Source organism: Ranitomeya variabilis, chromosome 4, assembly GCF_051348905.1.
Source record: "Ranitomeya variabilis isolate aRanVar5 chromosome 4, aRanVar5.hap1, whole genome shotgun sequence".
NCBI lineage: Eukaryota > Metazoa > Chordata > Amphibia > Anura > Dendrobatidae > Ranitomeya > Ranitomeya variabilis.
Genome location: NC_135235.1, coordinates 71,677,843 through 71,704,670, shown reverse-complemented (window position 1 = coordinate 71,704,670; position 26,828 = coordinate 71,677,843). Strand labels below are relative to the sequence as shown.

Below are 26,828 nucleotides of genomic sequence, written 5' to 3'. Positions count from 1 at the left end.
TGAGCACCTTAAACCCCCTAGGTGAATAACAGAAGTTTATAACGTAGAGCCGTGAAAATAAAAAATCACATTTTTACCAACAAAAATTTTTTTGGCCCCAATTTTTTATTTTTACAAGGGTAACAGGAGAGAATGGACCACAAAGTTTGTTTTGCATTTTCTCCTGAGTACACTGATACCCAATATGTGGGGAAAAACTACTGTTTCCTGCATGGCATGGAAGGGAAGGAGCAACGTTTGACTTTTTGAATGCAAAAGTGCCTGGAGTCGAGAGCGGACGCCATGTTGCATTTAGAGAGCCCCTCATATGCCTAAACAGTGGAATCCCCCATTTTGGAAACTAGACCCATCAAGGAGTTTATCTAGATGTGTTGTTAGCACCTTAAACCCTCAGGTGCTTCACAGAAGTTTATAAAGCAGAGAAAATAAAAAAATCACATTTTTCAAACAAAAGTGTTCTTTTTCACCCCATTTTTTTTTCACAAGGGTAAGAGGAAAAAATTGATCCCAAAATGTGTTGTCCAATTTCTTCTATGTTGATACCCCGTATTTGGGAAAAAAATAATGTATGAGTAGAGCTTGGAAAAGAAGGAGCACTCTTTGACCTTTTGAATGCAAAAATGGCTGGAATCTAGAGCAGAGGTCCCCAACCGCCGGTCCGCGGACCAGGACCGGGCCGTTGGGGTTTTTCAGCCGGTCCGCGGCGCCGCTGACAGCTAGCTTCATTTCTCTAATGAGCGGTGCCGGTGACCGCTGACAGAGGAAGAGGCTGCGGCACCGAAGACCAGCTGTCCGGGGGAAGGAGCGGGACGCCGGGAGCAGGTAAGTATTACATATTCACCTGTCCAGGTTCCACACGCCGGGCGTCGCGCCATCTTCCCGGCGTCTCTCCGCACTGACTGTGCAGGTCAGAGGGCGCGATGACGCATATAGTGTGCGCGCCGCCCTCTGCCTGATCAGTCAGTGCGGAGAGACGCCGGGACGGGACGCTGAGGAGCTGCAAGCAAGAGAGGTGAGTATGTGTTGTTTTTTTTTTTTTATTGCAGCAGCAATGGCACAGATTTATGTGGAGTATCTATGGGGCAACGGTGCAGAGCACTATATATAAGGTACAGCTTTATGTGGAGTATCTATGGGGCAACGGTGCAGAGCACTATATATAAGGCACAGCTTTATGTGGAACATCTATGGGGCAACGGTGCAGAGCACTATATATAAGGCACAGCTTTATGTGGAGCATCTATGGGGCAACGGTGCAGAGCACTATATATAAGGCACAGCTTTATGTGGAGCATCTATGGGGCAACGGTGCAGAGCACTATATATAAGGCACAGCTTTATGTGGAGCATCTATGGGGCAACGGTGCAGAGCACTATATATAAGGCACAGCTTTATGTGGAGTATCTATGGGGCAACGGTGCAGAGCACTATATATAAGGCACAGCTTTATGTGGAGCATCTATGGGGCAACGGTGCAGAGCACTATATATAAGGCACAGCTTTATGTGGAGCATCTATGGGGCAATGGTGCAGAGCACTATATATAAGGCACAGCTTTATGTGGAGCATCTATGGGGTGGGGCAACGGTGCAGAGCACTATATATAAGGCACAGCTTTATGTGGAGCATCTATGGGGCAATGGTGCAGAGCACTATATATAAGGCACAGCTTTATGTGGAGCATCTATGGGGCAACGGTGCAGAGCACTATATATAAGGCACAGCTTTATGTGGAGCATCTATGGGGCAACGGTGCAGAGCACTATATATAAGGCACAGCTTTATGTGGAGCATCTATGGGGCAACGGTGCAGAGCACTATATATAAGGCACAGCTTTATGTGGAGCATCTATGGGGCAATGGTGCAGAGCACTATATATAAGGCACAGCTTTATGTGGAGCATCTATGGGGCAACGGTGCAGAGCACTATATATAAGGCACAGCTTTATGTGGAGCATCTATGGGGCAACGGTGCAGAGCACTATATATAAGGCACAGCTTTATGTGGAGCATCTATGGGGCAACGGTGCAGAGCACTATATATAAGGCACAGCTTTATGTGGAGCATCTATGGGGCAACGGTGCAGAGCACTATATATAAGGCACAGCTTTATGTGGAGCATCTATGGGGCAACGGTGCAGAGCACTATATATAAGGCACAGCTTTATGTGGAGCATCTATGGGGCAATGGTGCAGAGCACTATATATAAGGCACAGCTTTATGTGGAGCATCTATGGGGCAACGGTGCAGAGCACTATATATAAGGCACAGCTTTATGTGGAGCATCTATGGGGCAACGGTGCAGAGCACTATATATAAGGCACAGCTTTATGTGGGGCATCTATGGGGCAAAGGTGCAGAGCACTATATATAAGGCACAGCTTTATGTGGAGCATCTATGGGGCAATGGTGCAGAGCACTATATATAAGGCACAGCTTTATGTGGAGCATCTATGGGGCAATGGTGCAGAGCACTATATATAAGGCACAGCTTTATGTGGAGCATCTATGGGGCAACGGTGCAGAGCACTATATATAAGGCACAGCTTTATGTGGAGCATCTATGGGGCAACGGTGCAGAGCACTATATATAAGGCACAGCTTTATGTGGAGCATCTATGGGGCAATGGTGCAGAGCACTATATATAAGGCACAGCTTTATGTGGAGCATCTATGGGGCAAAGGTGCAGAGCACTATATATAAGGCACAGCTTTATGTGGAGCATCTATGGGGCAATGGTGCAGAGCACTATATATAAGGCACAGCTTTATGTGGAGCATCTATGGGGCAAAGGTGCAGAGCACTATATATAAGGCACAGCTTTATGTGGAGCATCTATGGGGCAATGGTGCAGAGCACTATATATAAGGCACAGCTTTATGTGGAGCATCTATGGGGCAACGGTGCAGAGCACTATATATAAGGCACAGCTTTATAGGTTTGAATCACATTGAATCAGTTTGAATCACATTCTCATTATAAATGTCATAATTATATGATAAGTATGCACTAAGCTCCATCCCTCCATAACCCCACCCCCATATGACCAAAGCCCCGCCTCTGCCCCACCCCCACCGGGCCATGGAAAACTGGTCTTGCTTAAAGCCGGTCCCTGGTGCAAAAAAGGTTGGGGACCTCTGATCTAGAGCATACACAATGCTGTATTTGGAGAGTCCCTGATGTGCCTAAGCAATGGAAAAATGACCACATTTTGGAAACTAGACCCCTCAAAGAATTTATCTAAGTTATTTAATGTGGTGAGTACCTTGAACCCCCAGAAGCTTCACGGAAGGTTATAGCGTGCAGCCGTAAAATTAAAAAATCACAGTTGTTCCGCAAAGATGTTGTTTTAGCCTCCAATTTTTTTCATTTTCACAAGGATATCATGAGAAAATGGACCCCAAAATTTATTATGCAATTTCTCCTGAGTACGCTGATACCTCATATGTGAGGGACAACTACGTTTTGGGCACCCGACAAGGTTCAAAAAGAAAGGAGTGATGTTTTGGAATGCAAACTTTGATGGAATGGTCTGTCTGTGGGCATTATGTCACATTTGGCGAGCCTCTGATGTGCCAATACAGTGGAAACCTCCCACACGTGACCTCATTTTGGAAATGAGACTGCTCAATTAATTTTTCTAGACATGTGGTGAGCACCTTGAACCCACAGGTACTTCCCACAATTTTACAAAGTTGAACTGTGAAAATGAAAAAATATATATTTTTTTCCCACAAAAAATCTTGTTTAACCCCTTCCCGACCTTTGACGCCACGTAGGCGTCATGAAAGTCGGTGCCAATCCGACCTGTGACGCCTATGTGGCGTCATGGAATGATCGCGTCCCTGCAGATCGGGTGAAAGGGTTAACTCCAATTTCACCCGATCTGCAGGGACAGGGGGAGTGATACTTCAGCCCAGGGGGGGTGGCTTCACCCCCCCGTGGCTACGATCGCTCTGATTGGCTGTGGAAAGTGAAACAGCCAATCAGAGCGATTTGTAATATTTCACCTATGAAAATGGTGAAATATTACAATCCAGCCATGGCCGATGCTGCAATATCATCGGCCATGGCTGGAAAACCTAATCTGCCCCCCACCACCACCGATCGCCTCCCCAGTCCTCCTTTCTGCCCCGTACTCTGGTCCGCTCCCCTCCGTCCTCCTGTCCGCTCCCCCGTCCTCCTGTCCGCTCCCCCGTGCTTCGATCCACCCCCCCGTGCTCCGATCTCCCCTCCCTCATACTTACCGAGCCTCGCGGTGTCCGTCCGTCTTCTTCATGGGCGCTGCCATCTTCAAAAATGGTGGGTGCATGCGCAGTGCGCCCGCCGAATCCGGCAGATTCGTTCCAGGTACATTTTGATCACTGTGATAAAACCTATCACAGTGATCAAAATAAAAAAAAATAGTAAATGAACCCCCCCCTTTATCACCCCCATAGGTAGGGACAATAATAAAAATAAAGAAAATATATACATTTTTCTCTTCCCCCACTAGGGTTAGGGTTAGGGCTAGGGTTAGGGTTAGGGTTAGGATTAGGGTTAGGGTTAGGATTAGGGTTAGGGCTAGGGTTAGAATTAGGGTTAGAACTAGAGTTAGATTAGACTATATGCACACATGGTGCGGATTTGGCTGTGGATCCGCAGCGGATTGGCTGCTGCGGATTCGCAGCAGTTTTCCATCAGGTTTACAGTACCATGTAAAACCTACTGAAAACCAAATCCGCTGTGCCTATGGTGCGGAAAATACCGCGCGGAAACGCTGTGTTGTATTTTCCGCAGCATGTCAATTCTTTGTGCAGATTCCGTTTTACACCTGCTCCTCAATAGGAATCCGCAGGTGAAATCCGCACAAAAAACACTGGAAATCTGCGGTAAATGCGGTAAAACGCAGTGCCTTTTAGGCTACTTTCACACTAGCGTCGTGCACTGCACGTCGCTATGCGTCGTTTTGGAGAAAAAACGCATCCTGCAAAAGTGCTTGCAGGATGTGTTTTTTTCTCCATTGACTTGCATTAGCGACGCAGTGCGACGCATTGCCGGACCGTCGCCAGCAAAAAACAATGCCTGTATCGTTTTTGGGTGCGTCGTTCCCGTCTTTTCCGCCCCTGCCTCCCCGCACCTCACAATGGGGCAGTGGATGCGTTGAAAAACAGCATCCGCTGCCCCCGTTGTGCGGCGCTTGCACAGTATGCGTCGGTGCGCTGCAATGTCGCATTGCGATGTGCAGTGCACGACGCTCGTGTGAAAGTAGCCTTACCTGCGGATTTTTCAAAAATGGTGCGGAAAAATCTCACACGAATCCGCAATGTGGGCACATAGCCTTAGGGTTAGGGTTGGAATTAGAGTTAGGGTTGGAAATAGGGCTACGGTTGGAAATAGGGTTAAGATTAGGCTTGTGGTTAGGGTTAGGGGTGTGTTGGGGTTAGGGTTGTGGTTAGGGTTGGGATTAGGGTTAGGGTTGGGATTAGGGTTAGGGGTGTGTTGGGTTAGGGTTGTGGTTAGGGGTGTGTTGGGGTTAGGGTTATATCTAGAGTTGGGATTAGGGTTTGGGGTGTGTTAGGGTTAGTGTTGGAGTTAGAATTGAGGGGTTTCCACTGTTTAGGCACATCAGGGGTCTCCAAACGCAACATGGCACCACCGTTGATTCCAGCCAATCTAGCGTTCAAAAAGTCAAATGGCGCTCCCTCCCTTCCGAGCCCCGACGTGTGCCCAAACAGTGGTTTACCCCCACATATGGGGTATCGGCGTACTCAGGACAAACTGGACAATAAATAAAAAATTGCTTGCTAAAACATAATTTTTGAGAAAAGAAAAAATATTTTTTATTTTCACGGCTCTGCGTTATAAACTTCTGTGAAGCACTTGGGGGTTCAAACTGCTCATCACACATCTAGATTAGTTCCTTGGGGGTCTAGTTTCCAAAATAGGGTCATTTGTGGGGGAGCTCCAATGTTTAGGCACACAGGGGCTCTCCAAACGCGACATGGTGTCCGCTAACGATTGGAACTAATTTTCCATTCAAAAAGCCAAATGGCGTGCCTTCCCTTCCGAGCCCTGCCGTGCGCCCAAACAGTTGTTTACCCCCACATATGTGGTATGAGTGTACTCAGGAGAAATTGCCCAACAAATTTTAGGATCCATTTTATCCTGTTGCCCATGTGAAAATGAAAAAATTGAGGCTGAAAGAATTTTTTTGTGAAAAAAAAAGTACTTTTTCATTTTTACGGATCAATTTGTGAAACACCTGAGTGTTTAAAGTGCTCACTATGCATCTAGATAAGTTCCTTGGGGGGTCTAGTTTCCAAAATGGGGTCAATTGTTGGGGAGCTCCAATATTTAGGCACACAGTGTCTCTCCAAACGCGACATGGTGTCCGCTAACGATTGGAGCTAATTTTTCATTCAAACAGTCAAATGGCACTCCTTCCCTTCCGAGCCTTACCGTGTGCCAAAACAGTGGTTTACCCCAACATATGAGGTATCAGTGTACTCAGGAGAAATTGCCCAACAAATTTTAGCATCCATTTTATCCTTTTGCCCATGTGAAAATGAAAAAATTGAGGCTGATAGAAATTTTTTGTGAAAAAAAAAGTACTTTTTAATTTTTACGGATCAATTTGTGAAACACCTGAGTGTTTAAAGTGCTCACTATGCATCTAGATACGTTCCTTGGGGGGTCTAGTTTCCAAAATTGGGTCACTTGTGGGGGAGCTCCAATGTTTAGGCACACAGTGTCTCTCCAAATGCAACATGGTGTCCGCTAACGATTGGAGCTAATTTTTTATTCAAAAAGTCAAATGGCGCTCCTTCCCTTCCGAGCCCTGTCGTGTGCCCAGACAGTGGTTCCCCCCCACATATGAGGTATCAGCGTACTCAGGACTACTTTAGGGTCCAGTTTCTCCTTTTACCCTTGGGAAAATAAAAAAATTGTTGCTAAAAGATCATTTTTGTGACTAAAAATTTAAATGTTCATTTTTTCCTTCCATGTTGCTTCTGCTGCTGTGAAACACCTGAAGGGTTAATAAACTTCTTGAATGTGGTTTTGAGCACCTTGAGGGGTGCAGTTTTTAGAATGGTGTCACTTTTGGGTATTTTCAGCCATATAGACCCCTCAAACTGACTTCAAATGTGAGGTGGTCCCTAAAAAAATGGTTTTGGAAATTTTGTTGTAAACATGAGAAATCACTGGTCAAATTTTAACCCTTATAACTTCCTAGCAAAACAAAATTTTGTTTCCAAAATTGTGCTGATGTAAAGTACACATGTGGGAAATGTTTATTAACTATTTTGTGTCACATAGCTCTCTGGTTTAACAGAATAAAAATTAAAAATTTGAAAATTGCGAAATTTTAAAAATTTTCACCAAATTTCAGTTTTTTTTCACAAATAAACGCAAAAATTATCGACCTAAATTTACCACCATCATGAAGCCCAATATTTCTCTAAAAAACAATCTCAGAATCGCTAGGATCCGTTGAAGCGTTCCTGAGTTATTACCTCATAAAGGAACACTGGTCAGAATTGCAAAAAATGGCCAGGTCATTAAGGTCAAAATAGGCTGGGTCATGAAGGGGTTAATAGTCTACAAGGGCTTGTCCTTCATTAATCCATCAACAAATAATCAGGTAAAAGTCTGTAGCTGATTCCAGGTGTGGCATTGGCATTTGCATTTGGAAGCTGTTGCTGTGAACCCACAACATGCATTCCAGGAAGCTTTCAATGGAAGTGAAAGAAGCCATCATTTTCAGGGTATTCACATTCTAACTGGAAAAAGGGTTTAGCCCTAAATAGTGGCTCTCCAGGGACAAAATACAATTATTTTTTTTTGCCTTAACCCTTAATAGTCATGATACGGAAGGTGAAGGGCTCTGAAAGTTGACTGCCACGAGGGTGTCATGTCTCCCTGGAAGATCTGGAGTTAGACGGTCACAGCAGGTAATGAATCATTGATCTTCTTTAGAGATGGTGTGATTTGTATTCCATATTAAATGGATTTAGTTTCTTCTTGTGCTGAAGAGGTTAACCATCTTTCTATGCTGGTCAGAAACATGCAGCTCCATTTCATCTGCTTCTGATCTGGTAATTACCTCTTCCTATAAAAACTGGTCAGACCTTCTTGTCCCTGCCAGTGAAAGATTCATCTTCCTGTGCTGTGTGCTAAAGCTAAGTGGTTGGAGTGGAGTTGCTGCAGTAGTGATCTGTGGTTTGCTGTAATATGTGTGTGTTTATCTCCCGCTCCCTGTTCCCATTTAGTTTATTCCTCTCTGTCCCTATCCTCCTCCATATTGTTGGTTAGTGCTTTTGTATGATAGAGGTTTTCTGCTATCCCTGTTTTGTCTTTGTCCCTTGGTTACATTTCTGTCCCATGCCTCATGGGTTGGGGGAGGGGACAGATCAGGGTTTAACAGGAGCATCGTAAGGTCGAAGACTTAGGCCTCTCAACCTTCAAGAGTTTCCCTGGGACAGGGATCGTTAGGGTCCCAGTTCCAGGGACAGTTTGAGGGCCCCCTTCCTTATGAAAGACCATCACAGGGTGACATTACCATACTCCATTGCTGAGAATAATTCTATAACATTGAAAATTCTAAAGTTGCCTCTTAGCATCTGATGGGATGTCATCGTCTCAGCATATATTGCATAGAACTAGATTTACAGTCTTCCATAATTATGACTCGAAAAGTGGAATATAATGTGTAAAGCGCATCTGTCACTGCATTTTTATGGCATTGAAGAAATCATTATAGAATCATATGAAAAATCTATTTCATTCTGCATGACGGTAATGTTTTCCCTCGGCAGCTGATCTAGGTATGGAAGAGCCAAGAGAAAGCTGTGGACCAGCTAATCGGTCAACCGTATGACCTGACATAGTCCATAAATCTGATTGGTCAGAGCACTCACTGCAGATCCGACCTCTTAAGTTCATTCAGACACAAGCCGTTCCCTTCACATTTCCGTGTTTGCAGCTCGTGTAGCATCTGTTTTTCTCACCAGTGACACATGCACCCATCATAACCTATGCTGCAGCGCACGTGTCCATGTTTTTACAAACCATACGGAGATATGCTCGTTTTTTACAAGCAGCACGGATGACAAGGGACAATACAAGTCTATCGGTCTCTTTCAAACACGTACAGTGAGCAGATGGCATCTGTGTACCATCCGTGTTTAACATTGCAAAGTGCAAAGTGCATAGGAGAATATTTGTAATTTCTTTTTCTTTTGCCATCCCGGAAAAACACTGATCACACACTGATCCAAAACACTGATGATGCTGGTACTGTTTATTTCAGGTACTGTTTTTATATGGATATGGAAAGGGAGCTTTAGACACAGTTACTTTGGATGTAACACACTGGTGTATGCAGCTGAGGAGAGGGTTTAGGAGATGCCATCTTTTTTACAGTATATACCTGGCACATACCTGTTTTATATACCTCAAACAAATAAAGCAGCACTCTGTAGCGTCATAGCATGCAAATATTAATTGCATTACTGCATTAGAAATATGAAAAATTAGGAAAGCTTAGCAAATAAATTGGCCAATTCATGTGTACCTGGAAGCCACGTTAAGGCGATTCTCGTTTCCAGGACCTAACATAATGCCATTCTTCATCTGTATGGGAACCTGTGAGTCCTCTATATACCTGGCAAACCCATGGAAGTTTGGGTTCTGGTACCCGGCACAAAGTTTATTCCAAAGTTCAGTTCAGGTACCAGAACTGTACCCGAACTTCAACTAGAACCCAAATCCCTTTGCAAACAATGGGGACCCATTTGAGCTCTAAAATATCCCTCTCTTTCTTTCTTTTTCTTTTTTTATCTCTTTCTCTCATCTTCAACAGGAATTTCTTTTTCTCTCATCTTCTCCTGGAATCTCTCTCTCTTCCTCCTCAACTCCGAACACTGCAACAGACTCCTGGGAAAAGTCTGTGTTCGGCGTTTAGCACCGGACACTAACTACCATGGCTGCCATATTGGTACTCCTTTGAAGCCCAGCCACAGACTGAGCATCATAGAACACTGTAATTTAAGCCACAATCATCAACATTAACAGAAATAAACACTTGAAATAGATCACTCTGTGTGTAATGACTCTATATAATATATGAGTTTCACTTTTTGTATTGAAGAACTGAAATAAATTAACTTTTTGATGATATTCTAATTTTGTGAGATGCTCCTGTACATCCCTGTATATGAAATTTATTGAAAATCGAACAGAAGGAGACCATCATGGACGTGCATTTTAAACTCTATATACAGTATGGGAGCAGGTCTCCGAGACTATTTGCATGTAAACATCCAGTATGTTTGTATATACTTTACACAGTAAATGCGGTTGACTTTTGACAGCTTACATTTATATATGACAGCAGGTTTCATCGCTATTTACCCAACAGTTTTTATATCGTCCTTCTGGGAATAAATCCAGCACCTTTCTAATCTGTTAGGAAAAATAGTGATACATTACATTTTACACAAATAAAAGTGTTACACTACAGCTCATAGGCATCATTCCAGTCCCACATTTTAGCCTGCAGATTAACCCCATATCTGCGATTTTTTTTTTACATAACAGGTCCCCTTTAATGGATTGTTCCCTTCTTCATAGATGGGTATTGCTGGATAGTACAAAGGAAAGAAGGTTCAGATTCTTCACCGTAAGAGCAGTGAGACTATGGACTCTGTGCCCCATAACACTGGAATGGTTGACTCACTACACAAGTTCCAGGACGGGCTGGACGTCCATTGAAAAACACAATATTGCAGGTTATGGAGATGGGACCTTAATTCAGTGAACTGTTGATTGCCCTATGTGGGGTCAGGAAGGAATTTTCCCCACAATATTGGACAATTAAAGGGTTTTTCCCTTGAACAAAGCACATTTTAATTAAAAGATCTTGGAATAATAATAATTTCCACAATTGGTTGTGTTAAAAAAAAATGTCCCTGTGCTGAGATAATCTTATAAATGCAGCCCTGCCGTGTACTGTGTAATGGCGGTGTGTGAAGAGAGTATACAGATAATACAGCAGGGGATCACAGCTGTTGGTTTCTGTGAGGTAAAACATTTTCCTTTCTTGTTTAAAAGCATATTTTACCTCACAGAAAGTATCAGCTGTGATCCCGCGCCGTCCTGTCTGTATACACTATTTTGTGTCCTCCCCTGCCCAGGAGCTGTGGTATGATCAGACCATGTTCCTGTACGGTCAGACACGGCCATTATACCGCACACAGCAGGGGCACATTTATAAGATTATCTCAGCACAGGAACATTTTATTTATCACATCCAATTGTGGAAATTATTATTATTATTCCAAGATCTATTGATTAAATGAACCTCGTAGGAAAACCCCTTTTGAAAATGTGAATAAGCTCAGCTTCTATCTTACATTTACATCCTGTTCATGTGTTATTCACCTCATATGTAGCCTGTTTTCTCTGCCCTCCCCGAGACTGTACTTGCTTTCTACCCTCTCCCTACTGAGATCTGTATACTTGTACAACCCCCATTCCCCCACTGCGTTCTCTAACACCGAGAAAGAGTAGAGGGAGAGTATTGAGCCATGAAAACTGAGCACAGCTGCTAATGGCTCAGCAAAAGATTTTAAAGGGAACCTGTCACCTGAATTTGGCGGGACCAGTTTTGGGTCATATGGGCGGGGTTTTCGGGTGTTTGATTCACCCTTTCCTTACCCGCTGGCTGCAATATTGGATTGAAGTTCATTCTCTGTCCTCCGGAGTACATGCCTGGCAATATTGCCTTGCGCTGGCGTGTACTCCGGAGGACATAGAATGCGAGAGTGCGCTGCCACCTTAAAAAAAAAGTTGCAGCTAAAAGAGACAGGGCGAGCAGAGGGGAATCAGAGCTGGACCCCCATAATATGTGATGTGCACTAACACACTGCAACCTTCCACTAGGCAGGTTTGGAAGGAAATGTGAACATACCCCAAAACTCCAAATACCTGCGCTATTAAAGACGCACACATATTCTGTTTTCCTACAGGAGACACAATTACTGCTCATTACACAGATTAATAGACAAATATGCCATTTAATCGCATTTCTTTGCACAACATGATCAGCTCCAAACCCCGATATACAGTGACAGGTGGAAGGTGTGATGTCTGCGAGTGACGTCACCACAGGAGGCGGAGAAAAGTCAGGGGAGGGTACACGTCAGTGAGGTCAAGCATTCTTTGCCTTTTGATTGGCTGTTCGGTTGTCGGCAGCGGCCATCTTTGAAGTGTCAGTGCGAGGCTTGGACGGCAGAGAGGAGGGAGCGGCTGAGAAGTGATGTCCGGACTTCACTAGTGAGAGCAGCAGTGATAGCAGTGAGTGTTCCGGAGGCTCCCAGGACGCGCACCGGCCGCACAGCGATGACACAGCTCTGCACAGGTCAGACACCCTGCAGAGCGCTTTACGGCTGCTCTGTGCTTTGCAGCAGGAGGTGGGTGTGTAGTCTACAGACGGGGGTGAGACACGATACAACTCCTAGAGAAGTGGTCTGTGAGCTGGGACTGATCACAAGCACTACAACTCCCAGCAGTAGGCAATGCCGATAGTAGTAGTCAGAGCTACAGGAGAGCCACAGGTTGCTACTCTCTGCGACTGTGGGTTGGCAAGCTGAACTGTCACACTGTGGGGTCTGGTGGGCTGGTCCGGGGCAGCCTACTGAGGGTGCGAGAGGGGCTGATCCAGGGCAGCCGACTAGGGGTGTGAGAGGGGCTGGTCTGGGGCGGCCGACTGAGGGTGCGAGAGGGGCTGGTCTGGGGTGGCCGACTAGCGGTGCGTGAGGGGCTGGTCTGGGGCGGCCGACTAGCGGTGCGTGAGGGGCTGGTCTGGGGCGGCCGACTAGCGGTGCGTGATGGGCTGGTCTGGGGCGGCCGACTAGCGGTGCGTGAGAGGGGCTGGTTCGGGGCGGTCGACTGGGGGTGCGAGAGGGGCTGGTCTGGGGTGGCCGACTGAGGGTGCTTGAGGGGCTGGTGTGGGGCGGCCGACTGGCGGTGCTTGAGGGGCTGGTCCGGGGCGGCCGACTAGGGATGTGAGAGGGGCTGGTCTGGGGCGGCCGACTAGGGGTGTGAGAGGGGCTGGTCTGGGGCGGCCGACTGAGGGTGCGAGAGGGGCTGGTCTGGGGCGGCCGACTAGCGGTGCGTGAGGGACTGGTCTGGGGCGGCCGACTAGCGGTGCGTGAGGGGCTGGTCTGGGGCGGCCGACTAGCGGTGCGTGAGGGGCTGGTCTGGGGCGGCCGACTAGCGGTGCGTGAGGGGCTGGTCTGGGGCGGCCGACTAGCGGTGCGTGAGGGGCTGGTCTGGGGCGGCCGACTAGCGGTGCGTGAGGGGCTGGTCTGGGGCGGCCGACTAGCGGTGCGTGAGGGGCTGGTCTGGGGCGGCCGACTAGCGGTGCGTGAGGGAATGGTCTGGGGCGGCCGACTAGCGGTGCGTGAGGGGCTGGTCTGGGGCGGCCGACTAGCGGTGCGTGAGGGGCTGGTCTGGGGCGGCCGACTAGCGGTGCGTGAGGGGCTGGTCTGGGGCGGCCGACTAGCGGTGCGTGAGGGGCTGGTCTGGGGCGGCCGACTAGCGGTGCGTGAGGGGCTGGTCTGGGGCGGCCGACTAGCGGTGCGTGAGGGGCTGGTCTGGGGCGGCCGACTAGCGGTGCGTGAGGGGCTGGTCTGGGGCGGCCGACTAGCGGTGCGTGAGGGGCTGGTCTGGGGCGGCCGACTAGCGGTGCGTGAGGGGCTGGTCTGGGGCGGCCGACTAGCGGTGCGTGAGGGGCTGGTCTGGGGCGGCCGACTAGCGGTGCGTGAGGGGCTGGTCTGGGGCGGCCGACTAGCGGTGCGTGAGGGGCTGGTCTGGGGCGGCCGACTAGCGGTGCGTGAGGGGCTGGTCTGGGGCGGCCGACTAGCGGTGCGTGGGGGGCTGGTCTGGGGCGGCCGACTAGCGGTGCGTGGGGGGCTGGTCTGGGGCGGCCGACTAGCGGTGCGTGGGGGGCTGGTCTGGGGCGGCCGACTAGCGGTGCGTGAGGGGCTGGTCTGGGGCGGCCGACTAGCGGTGCGTGAGGGGCTGGTCTGGGGCGGCCGACTAGCGGTGCGTGAGGGGCTGGTCTGGGGCGGCCGACTAGCGGTGCGTGAGGGGCTGGTCTGGGGCGGCCGACTAGCGGTGCGTGAGGGGCTGGTCTGGGGCGGCCGACTAGCGGTGCGTGAGGGGCTGGTCTGGGGCGGCCGACTAGCGGTGCGTGAGGGGCTGGTCTGGGGCGGCCGACTAGCGGTGCGTGAGGGGCTGGTCTGGGGCGGCCGACTAGCGGTGCGTGAGGGGCTGGTCTGGGGCGGCCGACTAGCGGTGCGTGAGGGGCTGGTCTGGGGCGGCCGACTAGCGGTGCGTGAGGGGCTGGTCTGGGGCGGCCGACTAGCGGTGCGTGAGGGGCTGGTCTGGGGCGGCCGACTAGCGGTGCGTGAGGGGCTGGTCTGGGGCGGCCGACTAGCGGTGCGTGAGGGGCTGGTCTGGGGCGGCCGACTAGCGGTGCGTGAGAGGGGCTGGTTCGGGGCGGTCGACTGGGGGTGCGTGAGAGGGGCTGGTCTGGGGTGGCTGACTGGGGGTGCGAGAGGGGCTGGTCAGGGGTGGCCGACTGAGGGTGTGAGAGGGGCTGGTGTGGGGCGGCCGACTGGCGGTGTGAGAGGGGCTGGTCTGGGGCGGCCGACTGGGGGTGCGTGAGGGGCTGGTCTAGGGCGGTTGACTGGGGGTGCGAGAGGGGCTGGTCCGGGGCTGCCGACTGGGGGTGCGTGAGGGGCTGGTCTAGGGCGGTTGACTGGGGGTGCGTGAGGGGCTGGTCTAGGGCGGTTGACTGGGGGTGTGAGAGGGGCTGGTCCAGGGCGGCTGACTGGGGTACGTGAGGGGCTGGTCTTGGTTCATGAGGGGCTGGTCCAGGGTGGCCGACTGAGGGTGTGAGAGGGGCTGGTGTGGGGCGGCCGACTGGCGGTGCTTGAGGGGCTGGTCCGGGGCGGCTGACTGGGGTTGTGAGAGGGGCTGGTCTTGGTTCATGAGGGGCTGGTCCGGGGCGGCCGACTGGGGGTGCGTGAGGGGTTGGTCCGGGGCGGCCGACTGGGGGTGCGTGAGGGGCTGCTCCGGGGCGGCCGACTGGGGGTGCGTGAGGGACTGGTCTTGGTTCATGAGGAGCTGGTCCGGGGTGGCTGACTGGGGGGTGCGAGAGGGGCTGGTCCGGGACGGCCGAGGTTGCAGCATCACTGTTATTTCTTATATGGGTTATCCTGTTCATTGCAAATACAACCTTTTAAGGTTTATTGTAGAAAGTTCTGCACCTTCATCATTTACCTTTCAGGTCTTTGGCATTTTCAAGATCTGTGATTGCTGTCAGTGAGAGGTATTCTGTCACATCCAGTGCCTTCTGGTGTAGGGGGATAGCTGATCGTTACCTCAAGGATCAGCGGGTTACTGTCGGTTTGTCATTGAGACCATTACAGAATATTGTCTTTCAGCTTCTCACCATTTTCCAAATCACTGCTTGCTGACCAATGGAATTTTCGTTTGTAGCTGCCAGCATTTGGATAGATTCACATGTGCCCTGCGGGCAGTAACGGTTAATGACCCCATGGCACAATACCAGATCATGTGGCTTTGCAATTGTGGTTCTGCAGTAGCTAAAGATCCTCTCCCACTGCGTTTTGTGGTTTCCTATCAATATTAAAAAGGGGTGTGGCTCACAAGGTAATTATGCAGACACGCCCCTGAGGAGCCTGTAGGCCACGCTTCCACACAACGACCATAAAAATGTAACACTAAATTAAAAGAACTCTGGAGTAAAATAAGTGCTAATTCTGGCCACTTTTTTTTTTCAAAGTAAAATGTTATTGCATTCTTATGTTGCAGACTCTGTTAGTCGCGTGGTACAAAGTTTTTTAGGTTCCTGAAATAAAATATTGCTATAATAGTGTAGCAGTGTACAACCAGGAACTGAGTGGTATGGAAATTCTGGCTACGTTTGACCAGATGACCGGTCCTCTTTAAATGTATTTGTTTCATGAAGAGACGCACCGTGGCTCATATAAGCACGTTTAGGAGCAGCTCCTGCTATAGCAGCATATAGTATTGATGCCTTGTATCTAACAGCCAGTCTGTAATTTTACACTTTCTCCTCTAGTGACCACATGTATGATGGCTCCTATATAAGATGGAATGTGGGCGCTCCCTCTTTAACCCCATTGGCACCCTGAGATCTTGATCGTGTGGTCCTAGTCTTTTCTATGGCAATTCATGGCCAAATAATGGCCTTAGTTTGCAAACTATAGCGGCCTGTTCAGAAGTTATCAACATTTACATGGTAAAAATGAACTTTCATTCCTGTCCTGTCACTTTGTATTAATTCCTGAAAAGCATCTGAAGGGTTAATAAACTTCCTGAAAGCAATTTGAATATATTGAGTGGTGCTCTTTTTAAAATATCACTTTTGGAGCTTTCCAGTATAAAGGACCCCCAAAGTCACATCAACTTAATAGGTCCCTAAAAAAAAAAAAAAAATAATAATAATAATTTTGTAAATTTCCTTAAATGAAAAATTACTGTTACATTTTTTAAAACTTCTAAAATTCTAAGAAAACATTTTATAAATGATTCTGATGTAAAGCAGACATGAGGTAATTGCTTGTTAATGTTTGTGTGGTATTAATTAATGTGGATTAAAAGAATAATCATTCAAAGTTCGAAAATGGCTATTTTTTTTTTTATTTATTTATGCAGAAAATATCAGCATAAATTTACTATTATCATAAAGTAAAATGAGTTACGAAAAAAACATCTCAATCACTGGGATGTGTTGAAGCATTTCAGATTTATTATCACATAAAATGACACTGATCCGATTAAAAAAAAATAAATAATAATTTGGCCCAGTCACTAAGGGGTTAAACCAGAACAGGTGGGAATCTTTCACGTGTTTTTTTTTTTTTTGTTTTAGTTTTCTCTCTATAGATTCTACTTCAGATTATTATAAACTAAACTAAAAAATACTATTGAAATAATGTCTGAATATTGATGTGTCTGAAAAAAACCTTGTAACCAGGTTTTTGCTGCTCCATCTGAGAACAGCATAAAAAATTTAAAGATGTATCACCAACGTGGATGGTCCAAGCACAGACTGTCCACAGGTTTCGTAAACAGAACTTGCCAGCGTCACTGAAATATAAGAGGGTGCCACGTTCACATCGGACCCCCACGGGCTTTCCATACTCTGACACACAGAAGTGGGAATGCGGTATTGGGGCTCTTTCAGACTTTTGATAATCGGGCTGATCTCGGATCGTAATGCATGGACTGGCCGCATATCAGCCGAGCATGACAGCCTTATAGAAATATATGTAGTGGTTACACTGTGGTCTGGTGATGCACATCCAGTCCGTGCATTACGATCTGAGAACGGAACAATGATCACTGACTTGTAAAACTGAGCCCTTCTCTGGATTCTTGATGAAGTTTTGATAAGATGACTGTTTTATGTGCTGCAGCTCTCCTAGTCCTCTCATTAATGAGCTCCTACTATTTAGTTCTTAATGTTCATTATCTCTAACTCACCCCACCACTGATTGGCATCTTTCTGCCTATGCACAGGGAAAACGGGCAATCAGTCTTGTTGGTACTGTAGGTAATACGGGGTTCATCACTGAGAGGATTAGCAGACATGCAGTAGATAAACATATTGCTGGAATCAGGGTCTCTGCCCCAATTTAATGTTGCTTTCAGATTGCAAATGATTTTGCAGTTGGTTGTGTTCTCAACCGCTGATTATTATATTTATTTTTTTTCTTTTTAATACATCAAATACGAATGTCTAGTTTTCATCCATAACTTCTATCTACAATCTGGATGCTGCCCCTGTTACCTGGTGAGTGCAAAAGTACATTTATTTTCATCATATCTGTAGACGTACACATCTACAGCATCTTGGCACATCTGTAGCTTGAGTGTTGGGGGTCCGAGCTTTGGAGCCCCTTAATACAGACGTGGATGTAGGGACAGACCAGTGTCCCTTCAGTTTATTCTTAAAAATAAAAACTGAGAAACAAAAAGCGCAATAGGGTCTTATCCGATGACAATGGGGTGTCAGGAAAAAGGGGAGAATACACTCACGGTGCTGATTGGCAACACAAGCGGCATGTAACAACTGCTGCACAGATGCCTGTCGAGAGGACGACCACAGGAATAAAAGGGAAACGAAAGGAGGTGTCACTTATGCTCTGCTGACATGGAATATCCTTAGAATAAAAACATTTATTAAAACAGGTTAAAAGTCAACGTGTTTCGAGGTCACGCAGGACCTCTTCATCAGGACAAAATTCTCATGATTTGACCATTGTAGTTCTTTGCACAGCGGATTGATTGAGAAGGGCCCTAGCTGTCCCTTCATTCTTAGGATCAAGGGGATGTCATCAATCGGACCCCCACTGATCAGGAAGCGGAGGCATGTGTGATCTTCTGTAGCCTAACATTGGCTAGAAAGTAGCATTTATGGGCCTTACTATTAGTTGTTACCTTGAAATGTCTGTGCAGCCCAGGTCTTGGCTATGGACATACAGAGGGCTATTGTATTGCTACTGATTGATACCAGCGTCTGCAGATCATGAGATTACATACAATTTTATGTATTGCTTTGCACAGTAGTTGTTGCCAGGACCTCATTTCTAATTTGCCACTTTGCAGTAAATTGCTGACCTAGGTGTCCTGCCGCTGAATTACTTCTTGGCTCAGCAGCTCTGGTAATATCAGTGCCCAGATGTCCTCTATTGAGAGGTAAGGTGCTGACTTTTCCCCCTACAATGCTGAGGGTTGTGATTAGCTGCAAGAATAGATTTGCACTAAAATCCACTTCCCTTGCTTCTGGCGGTGTGATAAGAGGCCCCATCGGTAAATCTCCAGGTAGTCCATGAGCCGGGCCAGATATCGGTACCACCCGGAGTGACTAATTTTCTTTGGTATTTTTAGGTAGATGCATGTCTGTAGTTTATTTTTTGATATGATAGCCCTTACATATACGTAGCTTATTAACCCCTTCAGCCCTAGGCCTATTTGTACCCAAGTGCCTAAGCCAATCTGACCTGTGCCACTTCATGGGCTAATAACTTTGGAACGCTTTCACCTATCCAAGCCATTCTGAGATTGTTTTCTCGTGACATATTGTACTTCACGTCAGTGCTAAATGGGAGTCAATATATTTTACCTTTCTATATAAAAAAATGCTAAATATTCGGAAATTTTGGAAAAATCGGCAATTTTTTAACTTTGAAATTCTCTGCTTTTTACAAAAATACTGATACCCCCCATAATAGTTATTAATTTACACTCCCCACATGTTTACTTCATATTGGCATCATTTTGAAAATGAAACCTTATTGTTTTACGACGTAATAGGGCTTATAGTTTTATGCGCAATTTTTCACATTTACAGCAAAACCCACTTTTCAAAGGACCAAGTCACTTCTGAAGTCACTTTAAGGGGCTTACATAACAGAAACCACCCATAAATTACCCCATTTTGCAAACTACACCCCTCAAGCTGTTCAAAACTCATTTTTAAAAACTGTTAACCCTTTAGGTGTTCCACAGGAATTTTAGCATGAGCCAAGAACCAAATATGACGATATCGGTACCACCCGGAGTGACTAGATGTAGTATTTGTAACAAAATTTAATCCAAGTTATGTAAATACACACTGAACATGTCATGTGCATATATATATATATATATATATATATATGTTACTCCATAATATCTTCAACATCGGACTCTGAATCTGACTGTTGTTCTACTGGCTCGTCTTCAGTACCCTTGTTCTGGCATGTCTGTAATCTGCACATGTCTGTGCACTTCAGGCCATTGCTGAGGCAAGTACACTGAGGAAGTTCACATGACCGCACACACTTGCAGGACAGTAGCTGTATAATAGCTTCTGGTGCTGGTGCCCCTTGCATCCACTTGACAACAAGCTTTCCGTCGTTATCTATCATCCAACCGCAGTCTGTTGGGTTTGCAACCCATGGCTGGCTCTGCAGACTTCTCCTCCAGATCGCAGCCTGGTAGTTTGCACGCAGTGCATGCATGAAAAGGCAGTCCTGGCAAGGAGGGAGTTGACTTGACTCTACCACTCCACGTCTGGCACAGAACAGCTGATAACGGAGCCTGTTTACCTCAGTTGTTTGGGTAGTTGGCAGGTACATGTGGCAGGTGATTTCCTGTAACTTCTCAAAAAGTTCGGTAGACACTTCCCATGAACGACCAACTTCCTGAAAGGCATCCTGGTATGTCTTGTTCATCTTCAACTGCTTGAGTGTCGTCATCTTCCCACGGCCAGCGAATGCACTGACGGTGTCACAGCCTGTAAATGCATGCATACCAATCAATGAATCACATACGCTGCCTCCCAATGTTCGGCTCAGAGTGGTGATATCCAGGAATCTTGTCCGGTTCTGTGTACCGCATTTCTGGAACAGGTGGGATGGGATTTTGTGGCACATGCCCAGACACAGGACCATGACATCAGTATCCTCCGAAGTGATGATGACCGACTTGTAACCAGATTCTGCTGCATGAAGAGCATGGAGAAGGAGGCGTGTGTCTGCTTCTTCTTGATTTGACTTAAGGTCAGCAGCCTCTTCCCACTGTTCTTTGGTGATCTTAAAGCAGAGCTGCTCACATGTGACATACAGCTCCTTCTCCTCAAGCTTCTCCCTGTGGTGTTTCGCCTTCCATTCTTCTACCAGAAACTTTATGAGACTTGCCTTGTTGGAGGAACTACTTAGAAGCTTTTTCCACTGCTGGATGTTGTGCCCATGTTGAATGTTCTTGAAATGGATCCCTGTGCCTTCATATCTGTTGACTCTTTCTGTATCTTTGATGGATGTCTCCTTGTAGACGTCAAAGACAATATCAATGCGCTTGCTCTTAGCACCCTCATGGATAGCGCGACTCATTGCTGTGCCTGCTAGCTGGCCAAATGTTGCATTGTTTCCCTTCAGTTTCTGAACCAGGCTCATCCCATCAATGATGGTTGCAGAGGGCTCGGGGATCACTTCTGCAGGACGAGCATTCCTCTCCAACTCCCTTGCGAGGGCAGCCTTGTTGGTCTTGCGGATAGACCCATCACCATTGGCAAGTGCCCATGGCAATGGACCCAGGGGATGAGTCAAGACATCACTCATTTGTAGCTTTCTGTTCTCAGCTACAAGTATCATCTGGCCAAATAGGTTTCTGTCAGCCTTCAAAATTACCTCCTTGCCAAGACCTTGTCTGCGTGTCTTCATTTGGATGTTAGAGAACGTTTTAAGTTTGTTCTTCGTCATCTTGTCATGAAACAATGTAGTTGGCTTATCGGTACCCAAACGCTCATCCTTGAATGTTTGATATGCATCCTCTCCTATACTGTATGCCCCTTGAAGGTCTTTGGCTACATCTGGTGGTGCTACAGTCGCTGTTGACAAACTGATAAGTTCACCATTATGCTCTTTGTTGAAGGGGTTCACCCAACCTGTCTCCAGCAGTTGAACGAAAGATTGGACATCGGCTTCATCTCTTCTAATCCTAGACACCTGTAGGTCTGAATGGCTGAAGTCAGTATATTGTTGGCCTACCAGGGCCCTCAGCTGCCTCAAGTACATACTGCGGTACTCTGATGTCAGGTAGAACCTGGAAACAGCTCCAACTTTGAGGCTGAAGCCTTTTGTGCCCCCTGGTGTCTGGGTGTCTTTGTTGATTGTCTCTTCAATGGTCTGGTCCACAGGAATTCGTCCAAAAGGATTCTTGCTACCGATCTGGACCGAAAAGCCACCTTGCATGAAGTATTCATGGACCTCTGGGTGTTCTATGGGCAGCCGAGACATTGTGGCATAGTAATAGGTTAGGTATCGGGCATAGTTGACCTTGTCATAGGCAAAACACCATGGTATCATCTGTCGGATTGCTCCTAGGTGAAGCATCCAGTTGCCTTCTCTTGAAGCTCGAACCAGGGCCAGCATGGTCTCGACCATGTCCAAGTATGACATCCAGAATGCTGAGAGTTGTTCATTTCTGAGGGTCTCAAGATAAACTTGAAAGAGCTTCAGGGTAAGTGTGCAAGATTCATTATCCAAGAGCTTTTCGAAGGATCCCTGCGACACACTGATGCGAAAGTTTGTGATGTTCTTCAGTGTTTCATCCAGATGGTGAAGGTCCCTTGCATGGTTTTCTTCTAGCCATGGAAGGAAGTTTTTCCATGCAAGCCTCATAAGTGCTTCATAGACCAGCTTGTGTAGTCTCACTGCTCTGTTGTACCTCCGGCCGTCCATCACTCCAGACACTGATCCTTCAGCGATTACACCGGATTCAACACACAGATCTCTAAGGCCTGCATCCTGAAATCTGTTCCCTATGATAGAGAGGAGATTACAGATTGTGTGGAAGACACCCATTCTAATTATAATGTTCTTGAACTTCTCCTGTTTCCAGATAACCTCGGCAGCTTTGGCATAGAGTGCTTGATCAAACACACACACAATTCTGTTAAGCTTCAGGGTCTGCATGATGGCATGTGTTTGCTCCAAGACTTCATTCACAGTGGACATGGCTGTTGCAGGAGCATTGATAGTGGGCAGGTAGCTTACAGTGTCCTGGGCCACTACAATGTCGCTGCGGATTTTTATGTTGAACCCAGTCCAACTGCTGGTGGTCTGATCCTCATGGTCTGACATTCTAGCCAGAAGCCAGATATGGTTTTTGGTTTTTGAATCCTGGACCTCCTTGGTAGTGTTAACATTCGAAGTCTCAATCCTGGGTGGCTCTCCCCGCTGCCCAACATTGTATATCGGTAGCATTAATTCTGTCAGAGTTATGCTTCTTTTCTTCGACTTGGTTACATCTGGCAGGACTTTCTTTGTCACAGAGCATGCAACATTGGACTGAACAGCAATGCCATTGACTCTATGAGATGTACCTGCTCCACTTAGTGTCTCCTCAAGTCTGTCAATGTTATCCCAGGCCAGGGTTGTGAACACACCTGGGTAGATACTTGCTGGCATTGGGATGTCATCCTTTGAACATTCCAACTTCTGGATACAAAGGGCTGTATCGATCTCCTCAGCCATTGAATATGACACACAGTGGCCAAGACGATTCAGAGTTCGAATCAGTTCTGTATTGCCGGTCAAAGACTTAACTGCAAAGGATAGCAGTACGTGCTTTGGTGTACACAGAACGTGTATGTGTCAGTGTGTGTGCGTGTGTTGGGGCACCTCAGGGTGTCTTCAAATGTGACATAGCCCCCTAGATTTCTTCCAGTAAAATTTGCACTCCAAAAGTCATTTGGCGCTCCTTCCCTTCCGAGGCCTGCCGTTCCCCAATACTGCAGTGTACGACAACATATCGGGTGTTGTTGTGTTCGGGAGAGATTGGTGAACAAATAGTGGGGTGCATTTTTTGCTGGTACACCTCTTAAAAATAAAAAAATGAGCCTAAAATGACACCTTCATGTAAAAAATGCACTTTTTCCATTTTCTCAACCAAGTGTTTCCAACTACTGTGAAACACTGGTTGGGTCAAAGTGGTCACTATACCCCCTAAAAGATTCCTTGGGGGTGTAGTTTCCAAAATAGGGTCACTTTTTGGGGTTTCCACTGTGGGGGTACCTCAGGCAGCCTTCAAATGTGACATGGCCCCCTAGATTTCTTCCAGTGAATCCGCCACCCAAAAACCACATAGCGCTCCTTCCGTGTTGAGCTGTGCTGTGTGCCCATACTTTAGTTTACGAGTACATGTGGGGTGTTTCTATAAACTGCAGAATTAGGGTAACCAAGTTTGGGTTTGCCGTTAACCCTTGCTAGGTTGCAGGTACAATTGGATTACAATGTAATATCTGGAAAAAAAATGAAATTTTGAAATTTCGCCTTCATTCTGCTAAAATTCCTGTGGAACACCTAAAGGGTTAACAGTTTTTAAAAATGAGTTTTGAACAGCTTGAGGGGTGTAGTTTGCAAAATGGGGTAATTTATGGGTGGTTTCTGTTATGTAAGCCCCTTAAAGTGACTTCAGAAGTGACTTGGTCCTTTGAAAAGTGGGTTTTGCTGTAAATGTGAAAAATTGCGCATAAAACTATAAGCCCTATTACGTCGTAAAACAATAAGGTTTCATTTTCAAAATGATGCCAATATGAAGTAAACATGTGGGGAGTGTAAATTAATAACTATTATGGGGGGTATCAGTATTTTTGTAAAAAGCAGAGAATTTCAAAGTTAAAAAATTGCCGATTTTTCCAAAATTTCCGAATATTTAGCATTTTTTTATATAGAAAGGTAAAATATATTGACTCCCATTTAGCACTGACGTGAAGTACAATATGTCACGAGAAAACAATCTCAGAATGGCTTGGATAGGTGAAAGCGTTCCAAAGTTATTAGCCCATGAAGTGGCACAGGTCAGATTGGCTTAGGCACTTGGGTACAAATAGGCCTAGGGCTGAAGGGGTTAATAAGCTACGTATATGTAAGGGCTATCATATCAAAAAATAAACTACAGACATGCATCTACCTAAAAATACCAAAGAGAATTAGTCACTCCGCTTGGTACCGATATCGTCAAATTTGGTTCTTGGCTCATGGACTAAGGTGACCTGCACAATGCTGTAGAGTGGGGAGATCACCTGCTGGATGGTTGTTTCCAAGCAAGGAATCCTGAATCTCCCTTTGGTGTCAGTACACCTATTGATGACTACAGGCCGGCAGTTATCCCTCCTGACCCCTCCATACACATTCATGTCAGTCTGGCTGAGCGGTCATATTTTCACTGGGTAGATGGAGAATCCACAGGCCCCCTGAACTTCTGGGGGTCGTCTATAACTGGCAGTTTTGACAAATATTAGTATAATGTGTGTGGGGCCTTTAAAGGGGGGGTTCAGTTAAAACAAGTGATCCGCTATGTACCCTGATCGGTGAGTGTCTGACTGCTGGGACCGGCACCGATCGGCAGAATGGGGGCATTTTTATTAACGTCACAAAAAAAATGTAGCCGAAGGTCGGATTCTCAATTGTCGCTCCATTCATTCTGCTGCTGCCACAATTTTGAGTGCATCGCTCAGCAGCACCTCGGGGAATGAATGGCGTAGCTATGGACCATCCACAATGCCACTCCATTAGGTGCCCTGTTCTGTGGTCGGACTGTCGCCGATCAGCAAGTTATCAGCAATATTTTGGATAGGTGATTGCTTGTTTCCACTGGAAAGATAGATGTGTAATCACACAGATTAGTTGCCATAGTACTCACATCTGATCCGTCAGGCCATCTACCACCAGACATCACTATGTCAGAAATGCTGTTTGTTCAGTGCCTGTTAGCGGAGGCAGAAAAATCATGAATGGGCATGCAGAAAGATATGCGAGAACTGCACCGAGCTAGTGAGCTCGTCCGTGGACTGCTTCTATGTAGTAGAACTGGTTTGCACCCACATTATTAGCAGACCCTGCACGCTGAGCGATCGCTCCTCTGGCTGCTCCGGACGGTGCAACCTCACTCGTTGTGTGGCTAGCTAATAGGCAATCCAGGTATTAGTGTGGCTTCAGGTTATTGTACCAGACCCCTGAATGGCAAATCTTGCTGGGCATGTGGCTAGGGCCAGATTTGTCTTTAGGCACAGTAGGGAAAGGAAAATTCACAGTTGAATCTTTCACAGGGTAATTGAGTCTGGATGTGATTGATGTTTGGGTACATTGACCATTTTGGAGTTACGTCCATATGTGCCAGAAAATTTTGTTGTGGATCCACCGCATAATCTCTGTATTGCATGCAGATGATTTCGCCTAATGCATTGCAATGGGGGGAGGGGGTGGGTGGGTGAAATCCACCGTTAAAATCTACCAATTTACAATGTCAATTTCCACTTTGCCATTTTTATGGAGCCCGGGAACCTGATGGCTTGATACGATCAGGATAATTGCAGGGAAGACCCTGGTGGACCTATCTAGGCTTACACAATATCGATCTTCCTACAGAGTGTTCAGCAAGTTGCCATGGCTCGAGACTCTGTCTCAGGGATCTTCATGTAACACAAGTGCATGCATGTCACTGGTCTCATGCATTGAAGTTTATGGCAAGTGACTTGCTACCAGCGACAGGAAATACGGCACATTTGGAAATGGTCATGGGTCGGTGTCACACTAAAGGAGGCCACGATGCGTCACTGCGATCTGTAGCAGAACGCGCGTCGCCGTGTAGCTGTAGTCATGTGGACGGTTTTTATTGGGTCCTGGAGACTTTGTCCATCTTTTATTGATGGGCATGTATGTTGTAATGCGACATTGAGGCCTGGTTAATACTAGGACCAATAACTGTCCTTTGTAATAATTTGATATGGCTCCCACCTTTGCACCCTGTCGTGGTTCTCTCCATTTGTAAGGAGTTGTAAAAGTTAGTGAGCATCAGGCTTTCTGTAGAGCCCGCTCCTGCTCCTCCCGGCTACAATTGCAACCCCTCAGTGATTGTGTGGGGGAATTTGGGGACAGAGATGGACCCTGTCTAACCAGATAGATACTAGTGAGTGGTGTGGTTGCCATAGCTGGTGCATCCAGCATCGGCCATTTGATGTACAGAGCAGGCCAGCTCCAGATACAGTGCCTTGAAAAAGTATTCATATCCCATGACTGTTTCCACACTCCTTTTTTTTTTTTTTTTTTTTTTTTCCCAACGTTGCACCCACAAACTAAGTATTTTGTGATATAACAAAATAAAATAGTAATTGTGAGGTGTAAAAGTCCACATTGTGTCCCCTCCATGGCATGGGAATGATGGGTGCACTGG

General features: G+C 46.7%; 1 protein-coding gene across 5 annotated transcripts in view; it reads left to right on the top strand.

Annotated features, from left to right (window-relative positions):
• Positions 1 to 12,222: 12,222 nt before the first annotated feature.
• PLEKHA1 (pleckstrin homology domain containing A1) overlaps positions 12,223 to 26,828 on the top strand; it is a 50,767-nt gene continuing 36,161 nt past the window's right edge. For 2 of the 5 annotated variants that reach the window (XM_077258700.1, XM_077258701.1), the window contains exon 1: positions 12,265 to 12,408. The gene's annotated coding sequence lies outside the window, so the exon portion shown is untranslated. Of the gene's footprint in view, positions 12,461 to 26,828 lie in introns of all 5 variants that reach the window. The other 3 variants (XM_077258695.1, XM_077258698.1, XM_077258697.1) reach the window with 3 other exon arrangements.